The following is an 8,647-nucleotide window of genomic DNA, read 5'->3' on the forward strand; positions in this document are numbered from 1 at the left end:
GCTTGAGCCTGGGGCAGGAGGTGAGGTCTGGAGAGGACTCCAGAATCAAGCTCAGAACAGCCTGGAGAAGAAAGGTTTTGGGCGGGTGGCCGAAGAACAAACACAGGGCAGGATGGGGCCTGAGGGTGGAGGGCACAGGGGATCCTGCAGGAGCAAGGGACATAGAGACATTGGACAGGGCTAGACAGTGCTCTGAGCATCCACTCTTAACCCCACATGGCTGGATGGATGGTCTGTCACCACGTGGGGCCGCAGGCCCAAGGCAGAGGCTGTGGAGGCCAGAAGGTGCCCAGGGCAGAGAGGTGCGGTGCAGGGCAGGGCGGGGCAGGGCCAGGTGGTGCTGGGTGGGCCCAACCTTCCCAGGGACCTGGCAGCACCTCAGACGTGGGGTGGGGGAAAGGGTAGAGGTCGGCCCTGAGCAGGACGGGACGGGCACCCAGCTGTCCTGTGAGGACATGCTGCCCCTCCCGCCCCCAGGCCTCGCCACCGGACATTCACATGACCCATGTCTGGCTGCCCGCCCAGCCGGCATCCCTGCCAATCACGCTGACCTTCCTCCCACCAGCACCTGCTGGGGACTGACAGAGGTCTCTATTCCCGGCCAGGCGCCTGCTCAGGTTATATTTAGGCCATGGGTTGGGGGGAGGTGGGCACCGGGCTGCTGACCCCCTCCTGGGGCCCAGCGCAGGGCAGCTGGGCTGGGCTGCCTGCCCAGGCCCAGCCTGGTGGCTCGGGCTGAGCTCTGAGGAGCAGGTTGCTGCCTGCGAGCCCTCTGTCCATAGCTGGGAACAGGCTGGGGCCACGGGCTCTGCCATGTTTCCGGTGGGAGCTCCCAGCTGTGGGAGAGTAAGGCTGGTGGTGCTGGAAACTCGGGGAGTCCAGCCTCAGGGGGGGCGGGCAGGAGCTCCAGGTCAGGGGTGGGAGAGGCCCAGCTGGCCTTTTAGTTCCAGAGGCTCTGATGTCCATGAGGTCATTCCCTCCCGGGACCTCCCAGGGCCCTGCCTGAGGGGACGCCTAGCCCCAGGCCCTTCCTGCCTCCCCGGACTGAGCCCTCTTCCCTCCTGCTGCCCGGCAGGATGTTCCCAGGGAGGAAATGGCCCCTAGGAGGCCACCCCATCCCTGCTGGAGCCCAGGGCCACTTCCTGCCCCATGTGGGCCTTGGTCCTGCCCCCAATTCTGCTAGCCCAGGCCAGACCCAGACTTCCTGCCCCCAGCAGCGTGGAGGGGCAGGGCCATCCCAGCTTCACCCGGGCCAGCAGAGACGAGCCAGACTCCCCAGACCCGAGGGCCTGAGAGCCTCTACCTGGGACTGCAGGACCCTGCCCACAGACTCCCCCATCAGACACCCCAGCTCTGGCATTACCTGCTGCCCCCACAGCCCACCTCCACGGGGGACTGTGACCTCAGCAGTCCCCGGCCCAGCCCTGGAAGCTGACAGCTGCTTTAGAGCATCTCCCCGGCCATGGCAGAGGTGGGTCCATCTGGCACCACAGGGCTGGCCTTGAACCAGAGGGCTTGCCTGGATCTGAAGGGTCCTATGGCAGAGGTCACGACCCTGCTCCGTGGGCAGCCTCATCTCCAGGGGAGGCCCCTCCTTGGCCCAGCCCTCCCTCTCCGCCCAGGCCCTTCACACCCCACTCGAAGGGGTTTCCTGGCCCTGCTGACCCCAGATCAGGGCAAGTTGCCGGCCACCCCCCTCCACCCTCCGCCCCAGGAAACACGCAGCTGGGGGTTGTGGGGCTTCGGGGCTGGGTTGAAGTAATCGAGGGCAGGGCTGGGGGCTCTGGAGGGAAATGGGCGGCCCCAGCCCAGCCCTCTCTGAGGTTCAGGAAGTGGGGGTCTCAGAAGCTTCCTCTTGGCCAGACGTGCTCCCGGTAGGGCTGGGCAGCCAGGGGGTCAGAGGCCTGGCCCCAGCTGCCCCTTCCTCTCTAGCCGGCCACCAGCTGGGTGGCCTGGGCTGCTACAGGCCTCGGGCTGGTAGCTGAGTGTCCCTCGGGCCCTGCAGGTGGCCGGCAGTCAGTGCCAGAAGGTCTCTGGGCCGCCTAGGCTGGAGGCACGTCAGCATGGCCTCTGTGAGTCCGTCGGCACACCCGGCCCTGCCTGGCAGGAGTCGCCATCAGATGGGTGTGGCAGGAGTGCCCAGCAGGGCCCACCCCAGCCCCGGCCTGTGTTCCCTCCTGCTGGAACTCCCCCGAGCCTTGGTTTGCCCATCTGTACAACAAGGTGACAATCCCTGCCCGGACGCAGACAGAGAGGGTGCCAGTAGAGGCTGGAGCCCAGACCACTGGGGTAGAAGACCTCGGGCCCTCCGGGGCAGTGCCTGGGTCCCTGCCCTGTCGCAACCCTGAGACCCGGGGCCCACTGCCCGCCTCCCCCCCACCCCAGTGTGCCTGCCACACCTGCCCTGAGTGGGCTTCCCGAGCTGGCACCAGGCCCCACGCCTGCTCCCTGGCACGCACAGGGGCTGATAGAGGCTTTGGAGGAGCCCAGTCCGGCCAGGCCCTGAGTGCAGATGACTGAGGTGGGAGTTCTAGCCCTCTGGGAGACAGGTGGGCACCACAGAGGGGCCGGGGAGGACCCCACCCTCAGATACATTGGCTCGCACCCCGCCCACAATGGGGGCCCGCGTCGGTGGGGAGACCGAGGCGGGGAGGAATGACTGGCCTGGGAGGGTCTCAGGGTGGGGTGAGGCCAGCACCGCAGCTCATGAGTGTGCATCTGTGGCTGTGTCGCAGGCCTCACTGGCCCCCACCCCTGGCCCACACATGATGGGCGGTCGTCCGTCAGCAAGGCCTGCCCCTCTGGCCATCCATCACCAGCCATGGCCACGGGAGGAACGGCCTGTTTGTTTTGCCAGCTCCGTGTTGCTCCCTGGGGCGTGAGCCGGAGGAAATGGCTATTTCTGCCTGGGCGGGCGGTGGACAGCAGAGGTGTGGAGGCCACCAAGGGCGGGGTCAGGCTGGGCTGTGGTAGGACCCCTGGCCAGGCAGGGCCCCTCATAGGTGCCCGAGGCCTTGCCTTGCCCTGTGCCTCAGTCTCCCTCTGGCACCAGGGCGAGTGACACTGGGATTTTCTGACCGTTCCCATGGCAGCTGTCTCCAGCCAGGTCACTCACTCCTGCCCTTGCCACTGGGTGGGGTAGGCTCAGGTGTCAGCTGCCACCAGGTGGGGGGGTCCCTTTGTCAGAAATCCAAGACACTTGATGCTGGATGTCCACACTGGCTGCTGGGAGCTGCTCTGGGGCTGGGTTCAGGCCATACACCGATTGGTGGGGTGGGGGTGGGGCTGCCAGGAGGTCTGGAAGGTTCTAGGCACCTATCTGGAGATGTCCAGCCTCAAGATCAGATCCAGGGACACTTGGGGCCACATTAAAAGAGATAGTACATGTAGAATGGAGAAAGTGACATGCCGTACCAAGAGGACAGTGTCCAGACCCCAGGGCAGCATCCTCAGCAGCTACAGAGTGACCACCTCTGCCTGGTGAAGTATATTCATACAGGCGACACAGTGGCATGGTGCTTGGCGCCCCAGTCACCCATCTCTTCTCACAACAACCCCCAAGGCTCCAGCAGCCGGGCTGGGACGTGTCTTTCCCTGGTGCAGCCTCGGACCTCTGCCCTTATCCACGATGTATAACACGGTCACTCGTCACTGCCCGGCCCTGGGCTCCCGCTGGACCTGTGGATGAGGGAAGCAGGCTCAAAAGGCCACAGTCTCAGAGCCACGTGGCGTGGTGCCCGGCTTCCAGGGCAGGCGTCTCACGAAGAACAGGCTCATGCTGTATCTGGAGGGCCTCGTCTGGGAAGCAATGCTAGAAGCCAAAAGCTGGAGTCAGGAAAATGCCCTCCAGACCCCATCCCCTCAGCCTTCCTCCAAGGTAGTCCTGACATCCAGACAGTTCTCCATCTGGGAGCAGCAGTCTCCTTCCAGAGCATTCCTCCCTTATACCCAGCTGCTCCCTCTGCCCAGGCAGCCTGCACATGTCTGCAGGGCATCACTGCCTCCTGTTTCCCCTGAAGCAAGGCGTTGGCTGGTCTTAGCAGATGTTAGGAAAGAATCTGCAAAAATTCCCTCCAAGGTGAGCGTGACTAATAGCGTTCTGTCCTGAGCACGCAGGGAGGGTAGAGGCGCCCAGGAGAAGCCACGTCCGAGGCCACTTGAGGGGACTCTGGGTGCTGAGTTGCAGGCTTCTGGGGAGAGGAAGGCTCAGCAGCCAGGCCCACCTTCCCCACCAGCACAGGGTGACTCCTGGGTCCCAGCCCAGGGCCAGCACACAAGGGCAGGCTTAGCCCCACTTGTGCGTCACCTTCGTGTCTGGTCTCACTGCCCCCCATGCCCGGCCTGGATGGGAACAGTGACATGACCAGCAAATGCCACCCCCCCCCCGCCCCCCAGGCTGAAGGACCAGGCAGAGCAGCAAAGTAGAGCGCAGGGCCCAGCAAGCACAAGGGGGGCAGTCCTGAGACGGTGTGTTGGTCGGTGGGGGCAGAACCAGGGCACAGCGCCAGGAAGGAGGGGACACGTGCCCGGGACCTGGGCAGGCAGGCGCTCTACAGAGGGGCCGGCCATGGAAGTTCGGTGTCCCTGCGCCATGCTGGCTTTGTTGGGGCTGCCTCGGTTTCTCCAGTGGGCACCTCTGAGGCTCCCATTGGCCCCAGGGCCTGGCTGTTCTCAGTCAGGCCTGAGACAGCCTGTCGCCCATCTACACGCCGCCCAGCATGGGGCGGCCAGTGTGTTGGGTTCTGGCAAACACCCTGGTGGGAGGGGCTGGGTTGGCTTAGGGGCACCAGTGAAAACTCACATCCGTCTGTCTGCCTGCCCAGCACAGCTGATGCCAAGTCCGCACTTAGCAGGACAGGGCCTCCCTCCTGCCCCATAGCATGGGGCCAAGGCCAGTCTCATCCACCCCTCTTGGCCTCAGTTTCCCCATCTGGGAGGTCCCTCCCCTCTGCTCTGGTCCCCGGGTTGCCCACCACTGGCACCACCTTGGGGCCCCAACAGCTTAGTGGGTGCAGGGGACCCAAGAGGGGGCTTCAGCAGAGGCGAGATCGACCCAGCCCCTGCCTTGCCAGGGAAGACAGCGGGAAGGGCCAGGCCACCCCTACATGGATGCAAGCAGGACCCTCTTGGCCACATGGGCAGAAGGGGTCGGGTGGGGGGGCTTCGGTGTCAGAACCAGCTCCGAGCAAGTCCAGGCCAGGGACTGGGGGAGTGGGCCCACAGGCAGGGGCCTCAGGGCCGCCAGGCCGCCCCCTCCCCGCAGCTGTCTCCTGCTCCTCAGGCTCCCACCTCCCCCGCCGGCTGGGACTCCTATTTCACTGAGGAGATTAAGACCACCTGGCGAGAGCCCCCTCCGGCCCCTCCCCTCGCCCCAGCCCTGCCTCCCAGCCCGTCGGCCCCTTGAGGTGCCCTCCTGCCCCCCTCCCCACCCCCACATTCCCACACGGCTTCGCTGCCCGCCTCTGTGCCTGGGATCGCCCCGGCGCATTGATGCTCTGAGCCCCGAGCCCTCCAGTCCTCACCCATTGGGCTCCACCAGCCCTGCCTGGTGGCCCCGGCACCACCGCTGTCCCCACAGCGATCCCTGTCCACGTCCTGCCTGCCAGGCCTGGGGTCCTTTCCGCTCAGCCTGTGCTGCAGCCTCCAGCAGTCCTCACAAGGTCTCGAGAGGGACCCAGGCCAGCCCCGCGCTTCAGGACAACAGCCTCTGAGCCTGGGCCCCGGGGGCTCAGGTGTGGGCCCTGTCCAGCCTGCCATGGGCGGCCGGCTGGGCCTGACGCTACCTCAGACAGACAGGAGGAATCTCAGCTCCTAAAACCGCAACTCTGAGCGTGCCTGTTTGTTTGCTTTTGAGAAATTCCAACCTGGTTCAGCAGAGCCGAGGAGGAGGGAAGGGATTTGTCTGGCTGGGGCGGGGCGGGGCTATGCTCGAGGACACGGGAAACAGAGGCCAATGTGGACACCTGGGCTGGGCAGGGAAGCCAGGCAGAGCGGGCCCAGCTGGACTTCCTGGGGGCACGGCCAGCATGCCCCCTCCCTGAATCCCCGCCAGGTCCCAAGGCCCCACAGGAGCACAGAGACAACAGCTGCCCTACCCACAGTCCTGGGGGACCAGCTGGGCTGGGGGGTGGCCCAAGGAGCCTGGGGCAACTGTGCCATCGGCTGAGGAGCCACGTTCAGGAGCTGACGGGAGTTCGCTTAATCCACGCTGTGGGGCTTCCAGCTCTCTCCCCATTTCTCAGACAGAAACATTGAGGCTTGGGGAGGACACAGAGCACTGCAGGGTGAGGCTTACGGCTAGCCCAGATTATGATGTCTGGGCCACACCATCCGCCCTGGCTCTGCCTGTTCTGAAGGGCCCATCTCCTCCAAAACATCATCCCCACCTTCTTCCCAGCAGCTCCTCCCCTAGAAGGGGAGTCCAGACAGAGCTGCTGGGGAGGGACCTGGCTGCCTCCCCTGGTCTCCCCAGGCCTCGGCCTCCTATTTGCCCACAGGGTCCTGGAGGTGGGCCTGCCGAGGGTGGTGGGCAGAGGCTCTGGACACCAGGTTGGTGGTTCTGGGCTAATGGGGTCACCCAGCAGCCCTGGGGGCTCCGCCAGGGAGCAGAGGGGATGGAGAGGGGCTCGGGCACGGAGCCAATCCTCCACTGCCTCAGACCAACTTCTACCCGGAGCTTCTCCAAAGAGAAAGCTGGGCTGTCACAACGAAAACGTGGACAACTTGAATTTTTTTTTTTAAATAGATATCTAAAGAGAGGCATCTTTTTTTTTTAATTAATTAATTAATTTATTTATTTATTTTTGGCTGTGTTGGGTCTTCGTTTCTGTGCGAGGGCTTTTTCTAGTTGCGGCAAGTGGGGGCCACTCTTCATCGCGGTGTGCGGGCCTCTCACTGTCGCGGCCTCTCTTGTTGCGGAGCACATGATCCAGATGCGCAGGCTCAGTAGTTGTGGCTCACGGGCCTAGTTGCTCCGCGGCATGTGGGATCTTCCCAGACCAGGGCTCAAACCCGTGTCCCCTGCATTGGCAGGCAGACTCTCAACCACTGTGCCACCAGGGAAGTCCGACAACTTGAATTTAAATTGCTAACTGAATCAAGCATTTAATGGAAATTCCAAGTCTGATATATTCGGTTATTATAATTGCTGTATCTTGAAGAAGAGACACGATACATCCTTTGATTATGGGGAGCTTGCCCTGGCGAGGCCCCGTTAACAAAGGTGCAGGAGTCCCCAGCTTGGCGGTCATTGCTCATGCCTCTGGCCCTGCCCCCGTGTCTTCCTTCCCAGAGCTTCCTTGCTCATCTTACCCACCAAGCCCGACTCAGGGCTGGGGCCTGAGCATGGAGACTGACCTCCGAGGGGATCTACCCAGAAGGGTCCCCGCTGAGTGAACTGTTGTGGCAGACTCTTCCTGTCCCCAACGTCCAGGGCATCGTCCTGGCTATCGGACCTTCTCCCAGGGGCATCATTTGAGGGTGTCACTTTCAGGAAATAATCCCGCAAGAGCAGACTGAAACATTTTGATCTGCATTGTGCAGTGCCCAAGGCTTCACATGGACCTCATCCAAGCCAAGTAAGGCTGAGGACCACCTGAGTTACTGAGGTGAGAGTCCTCGACATTGATGACGTGCTACAGGGGTCACTGTAGGGGATGCACATGCACGCGCATGCGTACCTGTGTATGTGTTCTGCACGTGCCTGTATGTGCACTCTGGCCCATGTTGGTGTGTGCATGTGTACGTGTGTATGGTGTGCTATACAAGTGTGTGTGCATGCACTTTTGTGGGTACGTTCACGTATGTGTGTGGTGTGTGCATGCATGTACACTCGTGCCCTTGCTCACAGTTGTGTGTGTACCCAGTCAGTGTCCCCTGCCAGCCAGAGGAACCTGAGAAGAGTGTCTGCAGGTGTCCAGCTTCTGGCCTCTCACCCTCAGCCAACACACCCAGGGGCTTTGAGGGCCTATCCCTTTCCCTGGAGAGTGTGGCTCCCCCTGTCCTGACCACAGAGCGGAAGCTGTGGGCGGCCTAAATCTAGGTCACCTGGGTCTCTGAGCCCCACTGCTGCCTGACAGCACCTGGGGTGGAGGGGCCAGTGTGGCCAGTAGATGGACAGACAGATGGACAGCCGGCTCCCCATGTGGCTGGGTCCTCCCACCAAGTGGGCAGCTAAATCAACAGGCTGAGAAATTGGAGAGGGGCCCAGGACCAGGCTGTGTGTTGGGCCGTCTGTTTGTTTGTTCTAGAGCTGTGGGAACTTCCAGCCTGCAGGGGGCCCTGGTGCCCTGCGGGGGGCAGGGGGTGCTATCACCCAGGCCCGACCGACAGCCCCATCCGGTCCGGCCATTCCCTCACTGTCTCCGCCCATCTGTCCTCCTGGGCACTGGGCCCAGAAGACAGCACCCTCAGTGAGGGGAGTACAGCCAGGCCTGGGGCGGATGGGAGGCTGCACCCAGCTGTGCATGGCTGTGCAGACCCTGGCCCATCCCTCCCGGCTCTGAGGGGCTGGTGTCACAGCAGTGTGTGCCTCTGTTCTGCCTTCTCTGTCACCCCTCAGGTGACACCCTCCAGTGTCCGTGTCTGCCCCCTCAGTTGCCCTTTGTTCAATCTGCAGTCATTGGCCCCCCGGGGTCCAGGCCCTTGG

Source organism: Mesoplodon densirostris, chromosome 15 (genome assembly GCF_025265405.1).
Source record: "Mesoplodon densirostris isolate mMesDen1 chromosome 15, mMesDen1 primary haplotype, whole genome shotgun sequence".
NCBI lineage: Eukaryota > Metazoa > Chordata > Mammalia > Artiodactyla > Ziphiidae > Mesoplodon > Mesoplodon densirostris.